This window comes from Phyllobates terribilis, unplaced genomic scaffold, assembly GCF_046119375.1.
Source record: "Phyllobates terribilis strain yellow unplaced genomic scaffold, ASM4611937v1 Scaffold_1__5_contigs__length_1240528914, whole genome shotgun sequence".
NCBI lineage: Eukaryota > Metazoa > Chordata > Amphibia > Anura > Dendrobatidae > Phyllobates > Phyllobates terribilis.
The window spans coordinates 593068926-593088106 of record NW_027362761.1 but is presented as its reverse complement, the minus strand read 5'-3'; positions in this window follow the sequence as shown (position 1 = coordinate 593088106).

Genomic DNA, 19181 nt, shown 5'->3' with positions numbered 1-19181 from the left:
CTCCGCTCCGCACATTACACACTCGGCTCCGCTCCGCACATTACACACTCGGCTCCACTCCGCACATTACACACTCGGCTCCGCACATTACACACTCGGCTCCACACATTACACACTCGGCTCCGCTCCGCACATTACACACTCGGCTCCGCTCCGCACATTACACACTCGGCTCCGCTCCGCTCATTACACACTCGGCTCTGCTCCGCACATTACACACTCGGCTCTGCTCCGCACATTACACACTCGGCTCCGCTCCGCACATTACACACTCGGCTCCGCACATTACACACTCGGCTCCGCTCCGCACATTACACACTCGGCTCCGCACATTACACGCTCGGCTCCGCTCCGCACATTACACACTCGGCTCCGCTCATTACACACTCGGCTCCGCTCCGCACATTACACGCTCGGCTCCGCTCCGCACATTACACGCTCGGCTCCGCACATTACACACTCGGCTCCAACCGCACATTACACGCTCGGCTCCGCTCCGCACATTACACACTCGGCTTCGCTCCGCACATTACACACTCGGCTCCGCTCCGCACATTACACACTTGGCTCCGCACATTACACACTCGGCTCCGCTCCGCACATTACACACTCGGCTCCGCTCCGCACATTACACACTCGGCTCCGCTCCGCACATTACACACTCGGCTCCGCACATTACACACTCGGCTCCGCTCCGCACATTACACACTCGGCTCCGCTCCGCACATTACACACTCGGCTCCGCTCCGCACATTACACACTCGGCTCCGCTCCGCACATTACACACTCGGTTTTGCTCCGCACATTACACACTCGGTTTTTGCTCCGCACATTACACGCTCGGCTCCGCTACGCACATTACACACTCGGCTCCGCTCCGCACATTAGACACTCGGCTCCGCTCCGCACATTACACACTCGGCTCCGCTCCGCACATTACACACTCGGCTCCGCTCCGCACATTACACACTCGGCTCCGCTCCGCACATTACACACTCGGCTCCGCTCCGCACATTACACACTCGGCTCCGCACATTACACACTCGGCTCCGCACATTACACACTCGGCTCCGCTCCGCACATTACACACTCGGCTCCGCTCCGCACATTACACACTCGGCTCTGCTCCGCACATTACACACTCCGCTCCGCTCCGCACATTACACACTCGGCTCCGCACATTACACTCTCGGCTCCGCTCCGCAAATTACACACTCGGCTCCGCACATTACACACTCGGCTCCGCTCCGCACATTACACACTCGGCTCCGCTCCGCACATTACACACTCGGCTCTGCTCCGCACATTACACACTCGGCTCTGCTCCGCACATTACACACTCGGCTCTGCTCCGCACATTACACACTCGGCTCCGCTCCGCACATTACACACTCGGCTCCGCACATTACACACTCGGCTCTGCTCCGCACATTACACACTCGGCTCTGCTCCGCACATTACACACTCGGCTCTGCTCCGCACATTACACACTCGGCTCCGCTCCGCACATTACACACTCCGCTCCGCACATTACACGCTCGGCTCCGCTCCGCACATTACACGCTCGGCTCCGCTCCGCACATTACACGCTCGGCTCCGCTCCGCACATTACACGCTCGGCTCCGCTCCGCACATTACACGCTCGGCTCCGCTCCGCACATTACACGCTCGGCTCCGCTCCGCACATTACACGCTCGGCTCCGCTCCGCACATTACACGCTCGGCTCCGCTCCGCACATTACACGCTCGGCTCCGCTCCGCACATTACACGCTCGGCTCCGCTCCGCACATTACACACTCGGCTCCGCTACGCACATTACACACTCGGCTCCGCACATTACACACTCGGCTCCGCACATTACACACTCGGCTCCGCTCCGCACATTACACACTCGGCTCCACTCCGCACATTACACACTCGGCTCCGCTCCGCTCATTACACACTCGGCTCCGCTCCGCACATTACACACTCGGCTCCGCTCCGCACATTACACACTCGGCTCCGCTCCGCACATTACACACTCGGCTCTGCTCCGCACATTACACACTCCGCTCCGCACATTACACACTCGGCTCCGCACATTACACACTCGGCTCCGCTCCGCACATTACACACTCGGCTCCGCACATTACACACTCGGCTCCGCTCCGCACATTACACACTCGGCTCCGCTCCGCACATTACACACTCGGCTCTGCTCCGCACATTACACACTCGGCTCTGCTCCGCACATTACACACTCGGCTCTGCTCCGCACATTACACACTCGGCTCCGCTCCGCACATTACACACTCGGCTCCGCTCCGCACATTACACACTCGGATCCTCTCCGCACATTACACACTCGGCTCTGCTCCGCACATTACACACTCGGCTCCGCTCCGCACATTACGCGCACGGCTCCTCACATTACGCGCTCGGCTCCGCTCCGCACATTACGCGCTTGGCTCGGCTCCGCACATTACGCGCTCGGCTCGGCTCCGCACATTACGCGCTCGGCGCGGCTCCGCACATTACGCGCTCGGCTCGGCTCCGCACATAACGCGCTCGGCTCGGCTCCGCACATTACACGCTCGGCTCGGCTCCGCACATTACACGCTCGGCTCGGCTCCGCACATTACACGCTCGGCTGCGCACATTACACGCTCGGCTGCGCACATTACACGCTCGGCTGCGCACATTGCACGCTCGGCTCCGCTCCGCACATTACACACTCGGCTCCGCTCCGCACATTACACACTCGGCTCCGCACATTACACACTCGGCTCCGCTCCGCACATTACACACTCGGCTCCGGACATTACACACTCGTCTCCGCTCTGGACATTACACACTCGTCTCCGCTCCGGACATTACACACTCGGCTCCGCACATTACACGCTCGGCTCCGCTCCGCACATTACACGCTCGGCTCCGCTCCGCACATTACACACTCGGCTTCGCACATTAAACACTCGGCTCCTCTCCGCACATTACACGCTCGGCTCCGCTCCGCACATTACACACTCGGCTTCGCTCCGCACATTACATGCTCGGCTCCGCTCCGCACATTACACGCTCGGCTCCGCACATTACACACTCGTCTCTGCTCCGCACATTACACGCTCGGCTCCGCACATTACACGCTCGGCTCCGCACATTACACACTCGGCTCCGCTCCGCACATTACACGCTCGGCTCCGCTCCGCACATTACACGCTCGGCTCCGCTCCGCACATTACACACTCGGCTTCGCACATTACACACTCGGCTCCGCACATTACACACTCGGCTCCGCTCCGCACATTACACGCTCGGCTCCGCTCATTACACGCTCGGCTCCGCACATTACACACTCGGCTCCGCTCCGCACATTACACGCTCGGCTCCGCTCCGCACATTACACGCTCGGCTCCGCTCCGCACATTACACGCTCGGCTCCGCTCCGCACATTACGCACTCGGCTCCGCACATTACACACTCGGCTCCGCTCCGCACATTACACACTCGGCTCCGCACATTACACACTCGGCTCCGCTCCGCACATTACACACTCGGCTCCGCTCCGCACATTACACACTCGGCTCCGCTCCGCACATTACACACTCGGCTCTGCACATTACACACTCGGCTCCGCTCCGCACATTACACACTCGGCTCCGCTCCGCAAATTACACACTCGGCTCCGCACATTACACACTCGGCTCCGCTCCGCACATTACACACTCGGCTCCGCTCCGCACATTAAACACTCGGCTCCACTCCGCACATTACACACTCGGCTCCGCTCCGCACATTACACACTCGGTTTTGCTCCGCACATTACACACTCGGTTTTGCTCCGCACATTACACGCTCGGCTCCGCTCCGCACATTATGCGCTCGGCTCCGCTCCGCACATTACGCGCTCGGTTCCTCACATTACGCGCTCGGCTCGGCTCCGCACATTACGCGCTCGGCGCGGCTCCGCACATTACGCGCTCGGCTCGGCTCCGCACATTACACGCTCGGCTCCGCACATTACACGCTCGGCTCGGCACATTACACGCTCGGCTCCGCACATTACACGCTCGGCTGCGCACATTACACGCTTGGTTCCGCACATTACACGCTCGGCTCCGCTCCGCACATTACACACTCGGCTCCGCACATTACACACTCGGCTCTGCTCCGCACATTACACACTCTGCTCCGCTCATTACACACTCGGCTCCGCTCCGCACATTACACACTCGGCTCCGGACATTACACACTCGGCTCCGCTCCGGACATTACACACTCGGCTCCGCTCCGCACATTACACACTCGGCTCCGCACATTACACGCTCGGCTCCGCTCCGCACATTACACGCTCGGCTCCGCTCATTACACGCTCGGCTTCGCACATTACACACTCGGCTCCGCACATTACACACTCGGCTCGGCTCCGCACATTACACACTCGGCTCGGCTTCGCACATTACACACTCGGCTCCTCTCCGCACATTACACGCTCGGCTCCGCTCCGCACATTACACACTCGGCTCCGCTCCGCACATTACACGCTCGGCTCCGCACATTACACACTCGGCTCTGCTCCGCACATTACACACTCGGCTCCGCACATTACACGCTCGGCTCCGCACATTACACGCTCGGCTCCGCTCCGCACATTACACGCTCGGCTCCGCTCATTACACGCTCGGCTCCGCTCCGCACATTACATACTCGGCTTCGCACATTACACACTCGGCTCCGCACATTACACACTCGGCTCGGCTTCGCACATTACACACTCGGCTCCGCTCCGCACATTACACACTCTGCTCCTCTCCGCACATTACACGCTCGGCTCCGCTCCACACATTACATGCTCGGCTCCGCTCCGCACATTATACGCTAGGCTCCGCTCCGCACATTACACGCTCGGCTCCGCTCCGCACATTACGCACTCGGCTCCGCACATTACACACTCGGCTCCGCTCCGCACATTACACACTCGGCTCCGCTCCGCACATTACACGATCGGCTCCGCTCCGCACATTACACGATCGGCTCCGCTCCGCACATTACGCACTCGGCTCCGCACATTACACAGTCGGCTCCGCTCCGCACATTACACACTCGGCTCCGCACATTACACACTCGGCTCCGCTCCGCACATTACACACTCGGCTCCGCTCCGCACATTACACACTCGGCTCCGCTCCGCACATTACACACTCGGCTCCGCTCCGCACATTACACACTCGGCTCCGCACATTACACACTCGGCTCCGCTCCGCACATTACACACTCGGCTCCGCTCCGCACATTACACACTCGGCTCCGCTCCGCACATTACACACTCGGCTCCGCACATTACACACTCGGCTCTGCTCCACACATTACACACACAGCTCCGCTCATTACACACTCGGCTCCGCTCCGCACATTACACACACAGCTCCGCTCATTACACACTCGGCTCCGCTCCGCACATTACACACTCGGCTCCGCTCCGCACATTACGCACTCGGCTCCGCACATTACACTCTCGGCTCCGCTACGCACATTACGCACTCGGCTCCGCTCCGCACATTACGCACTCGGCTCCGCTCCGCACATTACGCACTCGGCTCCGCACATTACACGCTCGGCTCCGCACATTACGCACTCGGCTCCGCACATTACACGCTCGGCTCCGCTCCGCACATTACACACTCGGCTCCGCTCCGCACATTACACACTCGGCTCCGCACATTACACACTCGGCTCCGCTCCGCACATTACACACTCGGCTCCGCTCCGCACATTACACACTCGGCTCCGCTCCGCACATTACACACTCGGCTCCGCTCCGCACATTACACACTCGGCTCCGCACATTACACACACAGCTCCGCTCATTACACACTCGGCTCCGCTCCGCACATTACACACACAGCTCCGCTCATTACACACTCGGCTCCGCTCCGCACATTACACACTCGGCTCCGCTCCGCACATTACGCACTCGGCTCCGCACATTACACTCTCGGCTCCGCTACGCACATTACGCACTCGGCTCCGCTCCGCACATTACGCACTCGGCTCCGCTCCGCACATTACGCACTCGGCTCCGCACATTACACGCTCGGCTCCGCACATTACGCACTCGGCTCCGCACATTACACGCTCGGCTCCGCTCCGCACATTACACGCTCGACTCCGCTCCGCACATTACACGCTCGGCGCGGCTCCGCACATTACACGCTCGGCGCAGCTCCGCACATTACACGCTCGGCTCCGCTCCGCACATTACACGCTCGGCTCTGCACATTACACACTCGGCTCCGCTCTGCACATTACACACTCGGCTCCGCTCCGCACATTACACACTCGGCTCCGCACATTACACACTCGGCTCCAACCGCACATTACACGCTCGGCTCCGCTCCGCACATTACACACTCAGCTCCGCTCCGCACATTACACACTCGGCTCCGCTCCGCACATTACACACTCGGCTCCGCACATTACACACTCAGCTCCGCTCCGCACATTACACGCTCGGCTCCGCTCCGCACATTACACACTCGGCTCCGCTCCGCACATTACACACTCGGCTCCGCTCCGCACATTACACACTCGGCTCCGCACATTACACACTCGGCTCTGCTCCGCACATTACACACTCGGCTCCGCTCCGCACATTACGCGCTCGGCTCCTCACATTACGCGCTCGGCTCCGCTCCGCACATTACGCGCTCGGCTCCGCTCCGCACATTACGCGCTCGGCTCCTCACATTACGCGCTCGGCTCGGCTCCGCACATTACGCGCTCGGCGCGGCTCCGCACATTACGCGCTCGGCTCGGCTCCGCACATTACACGCTCGGCTCCGCACATTACACGCTCGGCTCGGCACATTACACGCTCGGCTCCGCACATTACACGCTCGGCTGCGCACATTACACGCTTGGCTCCGCTCCGCACATTACACACTCGGCTCCGCACATTACACACTCGGCTCTGCTCCGCACATTACACACTCTGCTCCGCTCATTACACACTCGGCTCCGCTCCGCACATTACACACTCGGCTCCGGACATTACACACTCGGCTCCGCTCCGGACATTACACACTCGGCTCCGCTCCGCACATTACACACTCGGCTCCGCACATTACACGCTCGGCTCCGCTCCGCACATTACACGCTCGGCTCCGCTCAGCACATTACACGCTCGGCTCCGCTCATTACACGCTCGGCTTCGCACATTACACACTCGGCTCCGCACATTACACACTCGGCTCGGCTCCGCACATTACACACTCGGCTCGGCTTCGCACATTACACACTCGGCTCCTCTCCGCACATTACACGCTCGGCTCCGCTCCGCACATTACACACTCGGCTCCGCTCCGCACATTACACGCTCGGCTCCGCTCCGCACATTACACGCTCGGCTCCGCACATTACACACTCGGCTCTGCTCCGCACATTACACACTCGGCTCCGCACATTACACGCTCGGCTCCGCACATTACACACTCGGCTCCGCTCCGCACATTACACGCTCGGCTCCGCTCCGCACATTACACGCTCGGCTCCGCTCATTACACGCTCGGCTCCGCTCCGCACATTACACACTCGGCTTCGCACATTACACACTCGGCTCCGCACATTACACACTCGGCTCGGCTCCGCACATTACACACTCGGCTCGGCTTCGCACATTACACACTCGGCTCCGCTCCGCACATTACACACTCGGCTCCTCTCCGCACATTACACGCTCGGCTCCGCTCCGCACATTACATGCTCGGCTCCGCTCCGCACATTATACGCTAGGCTCCGCTCCGCACATTACACGCTCGGCTCCGCACATTACACGCTCGGCTCCGCACATTACACACTCGGCTCCGCTCCGCACATTACACGCTCGGCTCCGCTCCGCACATTACACGCTCGGCTCCGCTCCGCACATTACGCACTCGGCTCCGCACATTACACACTCGGCTCCGCTCCGCACATTACACACTCGGCTCCGCTCCGCACATTACACGATCGGCTCCGCTCCGCACATTACACGATCGGCTCCGCTCCGCACATTACGCACTCGGCTCCGCACATTACACAGTCGGCTCCGCTCCGCACATTACACACTCGGCTCCGCTCCGCACATTACACACTCGGCTCCGCTCCGCACATTACACACTCGTCTCCGCACATTACACACTCGGCTCCGCTCCGCACATTACACACTCAGCTCCGCTCCGCACATTACACACTCAGCTCCGCTCCGCACATTACACACTCGGCTCCGCTCCGCACATTACACACTCGGCTCCGCACATTACACACTCGGCTCCGCACATTACACACTCGGCTCTGCTCCACACATTACACACACAGCTCCGCTCATTACACACTCGGCTCCGCTCCGCACATTACACACACAGCTCCGCTCATTACACACTCGGCTCCGCTCCGCACATTACACACTCGGCTCCGCTCCGCACATTACGCACTCGGCTCCGCACATTACACTCTCGGCTCCGCTACGCACATTACGCACTCGGCTCCGCTCCGCACATTACGCACTCGGCTCCGCTCCGCACATTACGCACTCGGCTCCGCACATTACACGCTCGGCTCCGCACATTACGCACTCGGCTCCGCACATTACACGCTCGGCTCCGCTCCGCACATTACACGCTCGGCGCGGCTCCGCACATTACACGCTCGGCGCAGCTCCGCACATTACATGCTCGGCTCCGCTCCGCACATTACACGCTCGGCTCCGCTCCGCACATTACACGCTCGGCTCCGCACATTACACACTCGGCTCCGCTCTGCACATTACACACTCGGTTCCGCTCCGCACATTACACACTCGGCTCCGCACATTACACACTCGGCTCCAACCGCACATTACACGCTCGGCTCCGCTCCGCACATTACACACTCAGCTCCGCTCCGCACATTACACACTCGGCTCCGCTCCGCACATTACACACTCGGCTCCGCACATTACACACTCAGCTCCGCTCCGCACATTACACGCTCGGCTCCGCTCCGCACATTACACACTCGGCTCCGCTCCGCACATTACACACTCGGCTCCGCTCCGCACATTACACACTCGGCTCCGCACATTACACACTCGGCTCTGCTCCGCACATTACACACTCGGCTCCGCTCCGCACATTACGCGCTCGGCTCCTCACATTACGCGCTCGGCTCCGCTCCGCACATTACGCGCTCGGCTCCTCACATTACGCGCTCGGCTCGGCTCCGCACATTACGCGCTCGGCTCCGCACATTACGCGCTCGGCTCGGCTCCGCACATAACGCGCTCGGCTCGGCTCCGCACATTACACGCTCGGCTCGGCTCCGCACATTACACGCTCGGCTCCGCACATTACACGCTCGGCTGCGCACATTACACGCTCGGCTGCGCACATTACACGCTCGGCTCCGCTCCGCACATTACACGCTCGGCTCCGCTCCGCACATTATACGCTAGGCTCCGCTCCGCACATTACACGCTCGGCTCCGCACATTACACGCTCGGCTCCGCACATTACACGCTCGGCTCCGCACATTACACGCTCGGCTCCGCTCCGCACATTACACGCTCGGCTCCGCTCCGCACATTACACGCTCGGCTCCGCTCCGCACATTACACACTCGGCTCCGCTCCGCACATTACACACTCGGCTCCGCTCCGCACATTACACGATCGGCTCCGCTCCGCACATTACACGATCGGCTCCGCTCCGCACATTACGCACTCGGCTCCGCACATTACACACTCGGCTCCGCTCCGCACATTACACACTCGGCTCCGCTCCGCACATTACACACTCGGCTCCGCTCCGCACATTACACACTCGGCTCCGCACATTACACACTCGGCTCTGCTCCACACATTACACACACAGCTCCGCTCATTACACACTCGGCTCCGCTCCGCAAATTACACACACAGCTCCGCTCATTACACACTCAGCTCCGCTCCGCACATTACACACTCGGCTCCGCTCCGCACATTACGCACTCGGCTCCGCTCCGCACATTACGCACTCGGCTCCGCACATTACACGCTCGGCTCCGCACATTACGCACTCGGCTCCGCACATTACACGCTCGGCTCCGCTCCGCACATTACACGCTCGACTCCGCTCCGCAAATTACACGCTCGGCGCGGCTCCGCACATTACACGCTCGGCGCGGCTCCGCACATTACATGCTCGGCTCCGCTCCGCACATTACACGCTCGGCTCCGCTCCACACATTACACGCTCGGCTCCGCACATTACACACTCGGCTCCGCTCTGCACATTACACACTCGGCTCCGCTCCGCACATTACACACTCGGCTCCGCACATTACACACTCGGCTCCAACCGCACATTACACGCTCGGCTCCGCTCCGCACATTACACACTCAGCTCCGCTCCGCACATTACACACTCGGCTCCTCTCCGCACATTACACGCTCGGCTCCGCTCCGCACATTACACGTTCGGCTCTGCTCCGCACATTACACGCTCGGCTCCGCTCCGCACATTACACGCACGGCTCCGCACATTACACACTCGGCTCCGCACATTACACACTCGGCTCCGCTCCGCACATTACGCGCTCGGCTCCGCTCCGCACATTACACGCTCGGCTCCGCTCCGCACATTACACGCTCGGCTCCGCTCCGCACATTACGCACTCGGCTCCGCACATTACACACTCGGCTCCGCTCCGCACATTACACACTCGGCTCCGCACCGCACATTACACGATCGGCTCGGCTTCGCACATTACACACTCGGCTCCGCACATTACACACTCGGCTCCGCTCCGCACATTACACACTCGGCTCCGCTCCGCTCATTACACACTCGGCTCTGCTCCGCACATTACACACTCGGCTCTGCTCCGCACATTACACACTCGGCTCCGCTCCGCACATTACACACTCGGCTCCGCACATTACACACTCGGCTCCGCTCCGCACATTACACACTCGGCTCCGCACATTACACGCTCGGCTCCGCTCCGCACATTACACACTCGGCTCCGCTCATTACACACTCGGCTCCGCTCCGCACATTACACGCTCGGCTCCGCTCCGCACATTACACGCTCGGCTCCGCACATTACACACTCGGCTCCAACCGCACATTACACGCTCGGCTCCGCTCCGCACATTACACACTCGGCTTCGCTCCGCACATTACACACTCGGCTCCGCTCCGCACATTACACACTTGGCTCCGCACATTACACACTCGGCTCCGCTCCGCACATTACACACTCGGCTCCGCTCCGCACATTACACACTCGGCTCCGCACATTACACACTCGGCTCCGCTCCGCACATTACACACTCGGCTCCGCTCCGCACATTACACACTCGGCTCCGCTCCGCACATTACACACTCGGCTCCGCTCCGCACATTACACACTCGGTTTTGCTCCGCACATTACACACTCGGTTTTTGCTCCGCACATTACACGCTCGGCTCCGCTACGCACATTACACACTCGGCTCCGCTCCGCACATTACACACTCGGCTCCGCTCCGCACATTACACACTCGGCTCCGCTCCGCACATTACACACTCGGCTCCGCTCCGCACATTACACACTCGGCTCCGCTCCGCACATTACACACTCGGCTCCGCTCCGCACATTACACACTCGGCTCCGCACATTACACACTCGGCTCCGCACATTACACACTCGGCTCCGCTCCGCACATTACACACTCGGCTCCGCTCCGCACATTACACACTCGGCTCTGCTCCGCACATTACACACTCCGCTCCGCTCCGCACATTACACACTCGGCTCCGCACATTACACACTCGGCTCCGCTCCGCAAATTACACACTCGGCTCCGCACATTACACACTCGGCTCCGCTCCGCACATTACACACTCGGCTCCGCTCCGCACATTACACACTCGGCTCTGCTCCGCACATTACACACTCGGCTCTGCTCCGCACATTACACACTCGGCTCTGCTCCGCACATTACACACTCGGCTCCGCTCCGCACATTACACACTCGGCTCCGCACATTACACACTCGGCTCTGCTCCGCACATTACACACTCGGCTCTGCTCCGCACATTACACACTCGGCTCTGCTCCGCACATTACACACTCGGCTCCGCTCCGCACATTACACACTCCGCTCCGCACATTACACGCTCGGCTCCGCTCCGCACATTACACGCTCGGCTCCGCTCCGCACATTACACGCTCGGCTCCGCTCCGCACATTACACGCTCGGCTCCGCTCCGCACATTACACGCTCGGCTCCGCTCCGCACATTACACGCTCGGCTCCGCTCCGCACATTACACGCTCGGCTCCGCTCCGCACATTACACGCTCGGCTCCGCTCCGCACATTACACGCTCGGCTCCGCTCCGCACATTACACGCTCGGCTCCGCTCCGCACATTACACACTCGGCTCCGCTACGCACATTACACACTCGGCTCCGCACATTACACACTCGGCTCCGCACATTACACACTCGGCTCCGCTCCGCACATTACACACTCGGCTCCACTCCGCACATTACACACTCGGCTCCGCTCCGCTCATTACACACTCGGCTCCGCTCCGCACATTACACACTCGGCTCCGCTCCGCACATTACACACTCGGCTCCGCTCCGCACATTACACACTCGGCTCTGCTCCGCACATTACACACTCCGCTCCGCACATTACACACTCGGCTCCGCACATTACACACTCGGCTCCGCTCCGCACATTACACACTCGGCTCCGCACATTACACACTCGGCTCCGCTCCGCACATTACACACTCGGCTCCGCTCCGCACATTACACACTCGGCTCTGCTCCGCACATTACACACTCGGCTCTGCTCCGCACATTACACACTCGGCTCTGCTCCGCACATTACACACTCGGCTCCGCTCCGCACATTACACACTCGGCTCCGCTCCGCACATTACACACTCGGATCCTCTCCGCACATTACACACTCGGCTCTGCTCCGCACATTACACACTCGGCTCCGCTCCGCACATTACGCGCACGGCTCCTCACATTACGCGCTCGGCTCCGCTCCGCACATTACGCGCTTGGCTCGGCTCCGCACATTACGCGCTCGGCTCGGCTCCGCACATTACGCGCTCGGCGCGGCTCCGCACATTACGCGCTCGGCTCGGCTCCGCACATAACGCGCTCGGCTCGGCTCCGCACATTACACGCTCGGCTCGGCTCCGCACATTACACGCTCGGCTCGGCTCCGCACATTACACGCTCGGCTGCGCACATTACACGCTCGGCTGCGCACATTACACGCTCGGTTGCGCACATTGCACGCTCGGCTCCGCTCCGCACATTACACACTCGGCTCCGCTCCGCACATTACACACTCGGCTCCGCACATTACACACTCGGCTCCGCTCCGCACATTACACACTCGGCTCCGGACATTACACACTCGTCTCCGCTCTGGACATTACACACTCGTCTCCGCTCCGGACATTACACACTCGGCTCCGCACATTACACGCTCGGCTCCGCTCCGCACATTACACGCTCGGCTCCGCTCCGCACATTACACACTCGGCTTCGCACATTAAACACTCGGCTCCTCTCCGCACATTACACGCTCGGCTCCGCTCCGCACATTACACACTCGGCTTCGCTCCGCACATTACATGCTCGGCTCCGCTCCGCACATTACACGCTCGGCTCCGCACATTACACACTCGTCTCTGCTCCGCACATTACACGCTCGGCTCCGCACATTACACGCTCGGCTCCGCACATTACACACTCGGCTCCGCTCCGCACATTACACGCTCGGCTCCGCTCCGCACATTACACGCTCGGCTCCGCTCCGCACATTACACACTCGGCTTCGCACATTACACACTCGGCTCCGCACATTACACACTCGGCTCCGCTCCGCACATTACACGCTCGGCTCCGCTCATTACACGCTCGGCTCCGCACATTACACACTCGGCTCCGCTCCGCACATTACACGCTCGGCTCCGCTCCGCACATTACACGCTCGGCTCCGCTCCGCACATTACACGCTCGGCTCCGCTCCGCACATTACGCACTCGGCTCCGCACATTACACACTCGGCTCCGCTCCGCACATTACACACTCGGCTCCGCACATTACACACTCGGCTCCGCTCCGCACATTACACACTCGGCTCCGCTCCGCACATTACACACTCGGCTCCGCTCCGCACATTACACACTCGGCTCTGCACATTACACACTCGGCTCCGCTCCGCACATTACACACTCGGCTCCGCTCCGCAAATTACACACTCGGCTCCGCACATTACACACTCGGCTCCGCTCCGCACATTACACACTCGGCTCCGCTCCGCACATTAAACACTCGGCTCCACTCCGCACATTACACACTCGGCTCCGCTCCGCACATTACACACTCGGTTTTGCTCCGCACATTACACACTCGGTTTTGCTCCGCACATTACACGCTCGGCTCCGCTCCGCACATTATGCGCTCGGCTCCGCTCCGCACATTACGCGCTCGGTTCCTCACATTACGCGCTCGGCTCGGCTCCGCACATTACGCGCTCGGCGCGGCTCCGCACATTACGCGCTCGGCTCGGCTCCGCACATTACACGCTCGGCTCCGCACATTACACGCTCGGCTCGGCACATTACACGCTCGGCTCCGCACATTACACGCTCGGCTGCGCACATTACACGCTTGGTTCCGCACATTACACGCTCGGCTCCGCTCCGCACATTACACACTCGGCTCCGCACATTACACACTCGGCTCTGCTCCGCACATTACACACTCTGCTCCGCTCATTACACACTCGGCTCCGCTCCGCACATTACACACTCGGCTCCGGACATTACACACTCGGCTCCGCTCCGGACATTACACACTCGGCTCCGCTCCGCACATTACACACTCGGCTCCGCACATTACACGCTCGGCTCCGCTCCGCACATTACACGCTCGGCTCCGCTCATTACACGCTCGGCTTCGCACATTACACACTCGGCTCCGCACATTACACACTCGGCTCGGCTCCGCACATTACACACTCGGCTCGGCTTCGCACATTACACACTCGGCTCCTCTCCGCACATTACACGCTCGGCTCCGCTCCGCACATTACACACTCGGCTCCGCTCCGCACATTACACGCTCGGCTCCGCACATTACACACTCGGCTCTGCTCCGCACATTACACACTCGGCTCCGCACATTACACGCTCGGCTCCGCACATTACACGCTCGGCTCCGCTCCGCACATTACACGCTTGGCTCCGCTCATTACACGCTCGGCTCCGCTCCGCACATTACATACTCGGCTTCGCACATTACACACTCGGCTCCGCACATTACACACTCGGCTCGGCTTCGCACATTACACACTCGGCTCCGCTCCGCACATTACACACTCTGCTCCTCTCCGCACATTACACGCTCGGCTCCGCTCCACACATTACATGCTCGGCTCCGCTCCGCACATTATACGCTAGGCTCCGCTCCGCACATTACACGCTCGGCTCCGCTCCGCACATTACGCACTCGGCTCCGCACATTACACACTCGGCTCCGCTCCGCACATTACACACTCGGCTCCGCTCCGCACATTACACGATCGGCTCCGCTCCGCACATTACACGATCGGCTCCGCTCCGCACATTACGCACTCGGCTCCGCACATTACACAGTCGGCTCCGCTCCGCACATTACACACTCGGCTCCGCACATTACACACTCGGCTCCGCTCCGCACATTACACACTCGGCTCCGCTCCGCACATTACACACTCGGCTCCGCTCCGCACATTACACACTCGGCTCCGCTCCGCACATTACACACTCGGCTCCGCACATTACACACTCGGCTCCGCTCCGCACATTACACACTCGGCTCCGCTCCGCACATTACACACTCGGCTCCGCTCCGCACATTACACACTCGGCTCCGCACATTACACACTCGGCTCTGCTCCACACATTACACACACAGCTCCGCTCATTACACACTCGGCTCCGCTCCGCACATTACACACACAGCTCCGCTCATTACACACTCGGCTCCGCTCCGCACATTACACACTCGGCTCCGCTCCGCACATTACGCACTCGGCTCCGCACATTACACTCTCGGCTCCGCTACGCACATTACGCACTCGGCTCCGCTCCGCACATTACGCACTCGGCTCCGCTCCGCACATTACGCACTCGGCTCCGCACATTACACGCTCGGCTCCGCACATTACGCACTCGGCTCCGCACATTACACGCTCGGCTCCGCTCCGCACATTACACACTCGGCTCCGCTCCGCACATTACACACTCGGCTCCGCACATTACACACTCGGCTCCGCTCCGCACATTACACACTCGGCTCCGCTCCGCACATTACACACTCGGCTCCGCTCCGCACATTACACACTCGGCTCCGCTCCGCACATTACACACTCGGCTCCGCACATTACACACACAGCTCCGCTCATTACACACTCGGCTCTGCTCCGCACATTACACACACAGCTCCGCTCATTACACACTCGGCTCCGCTCCGCACATTACACACTCGGCTCCGCTCCGCACATTACGCACTCGGCTCCGCACATTACACTCTCGGCTCCGCTACGCACATTACGCACTCGGCTCCGCTCCGCACATTACGCACTCGGCTCCGCTCCGCACATTACGCACTCGGCTCCGCACATTACACGCTCGGCTCCGCACATTACGCACTCGGCTCCGCACATTACACGCTCGGCTCCGCTCCGCACATTACACGCTCGACTCCGCTCCGCACATTACACGCTCGGCGCGGCTCCGCACATTACACGCTCGGCGCAGCTCCGCACATTACACGCTCGGCTCCGCTCCGCACATTACACGCTCGGCTCTGCACATTACACACTCGGCTCCGCTCTGCACATTACACACTCGGCTCCGCTCCGCACATTACACACTCGGCTCCGCACATTACACACTCGGCTCCAACCGCACATTACACGCTCGGCTCCGCTCCGCACATTACACACTCAGCTCCGCTCCGCACATTACACACTCGGCTCCGCTCCGCACATTACACACTCGGCTCCGCACATTACACACTCAGCTCCGCTCCGCACATTACACGCTCGGCTCCGCTCCGCACATTACACACTCGGCTCCGCTCCGCACATTACACACTCGGCTCCGCTCCGCACATTACACACTCGGCTCCGCACATTACACACTCGGCTCTGCTCCGCACATTACACACTCGGCTCCGCTCCGCACATTACGCGCTCGGCTCCTCACATTACGCGCTCGGCTCCGCTCCGCACATTACGCGCTCGGCTCCGCTCCGCACATTACGCGCTCGGCTCCTCACATTACGCGCTCGGCTCGGCTCCGCACATTACGCGCTCGGCGCGGCTCCGCACATTACGCGCTCGGCTCGGCTCCGCACATTACACGCTCGGCTCCGCACATTACACGCTCGGCTCGGCACATTACACGCTCGGCTCCGCACATTACACGCTCGGCTGCGCACATTACACGCTTGGCTCCGCTCCGCACATTACACACTCGGCTCCGCACATTACACACTCGGCTCTGCTCCGCACATTACACACTCTGCTCCGCTCATTACACACTCGGCTCCGCTCCGCACATTACACACTCGGCTCCGGACATTACACACTCGGCTCCGCTCCGGACATTACACACTCGGCTCCGCTCCGCACATTACACACTCGGCTCCGCTCCGGACATTACACACTCGGCTCCGCTCCGCACATTACACACTCGGCTCCGCTCCACACATTACACACTCGGCTCCGCACATTACACGCTCGGCTCCGCTCCGCACATTACACGCTCGGCTCCGCTCAGCACATTACACGCTCGGCTCCGCTCATTACACGCTCGGCTTCGCACATTACACACTCGGCTCCGCACATTACACACTCGGCTCGGCTCCGCACATTACACACTCGGCTCGGCTTCGCACATTACACACTCGGCTCCTCTCCGCACATTACACGCTCGGCTCCGCTCCGCACATTACACACTCGGCTCCGCTCCGCACATTACACGCTCGGCTCCGCTCCGCACATTACACGCTCGGCTCCGCACATTACACACTCGGCTCTGCTCCGCACATTACACACTCGGCTCCGCACATTACACGCTCGGCTCCGCACATTACACACTCGGCTCCGCTCCGCACATTACACGCTCGGCTCCGCTCCGCACATTACACGCTCGGCTCCGCTCATTACACGCTCGGCTCCGCTCCGCACATTACACACTCGGCTTCGCACATTACACACTCGGCTCCGCACATTACACACTCGGCTCGGCTCCGCACATTACACACTCGGCTCGGCTTCGCACATTACACACTCGGCTCCGCTCCGCACATTACACACTCGGCTCCTCTCCGCACATTACACGCTCGGCTCCGCTCCGCACATTACATGCTCGGCTCCGCTCCGCACATTATACGCTAGGCTCCGCTCCGCACATTACACGCTCGGCTCCGCACATTACACGCTCGGCTCCGCACATTACACACTCGGCTCCGCTCCGCACATTACACGCTCGGCTCCGCTCCGCACATTACACGCTCGGCTCCGCTCCGCACATTACGCACTCGGCTCCGCACATTACACACTCGGCTCCGCTCCGCACATTACACACTCGGCTCCGCTCCGCACATTACACGATCGGCTCCGCTCCGCACATTACACGATCGGCTCCGCTCCGCACATTACGCACTCGGCTCCGCACATTACACAGTCGGCTCCGCTCCGCACATTACACACTCGGCTCCGCTCCGCACATTACACACTCGGCTCCGCTCCGCACATTACACACTCGTCTCCGCACATTACACACTCGGCTCCGCTCCGCACATTACACACTCAGCTCCGCTCCGCACATTACACACTCAGCTCCGCTCCGCACATTACACACTCGGCTCCGCTCCGCACATTACACACTCGGCTCCGCACATTACACACTCGGCTCCGCACATTACACACTCGGCTCTGCTCCACACATTACACACACAGCTCCGCTCATTACACACTCGGCTCCGCTCCGCACATTACACACACAGCTCCGCTCATTACACACTCGGCTCCGCTCCGCACATTACACACTCGGCTCCGCTCCGCACATTACGCACTCGGCTCCGCACATTACACTCTCGGCTCCGCTACGCACATTACGCACTCGG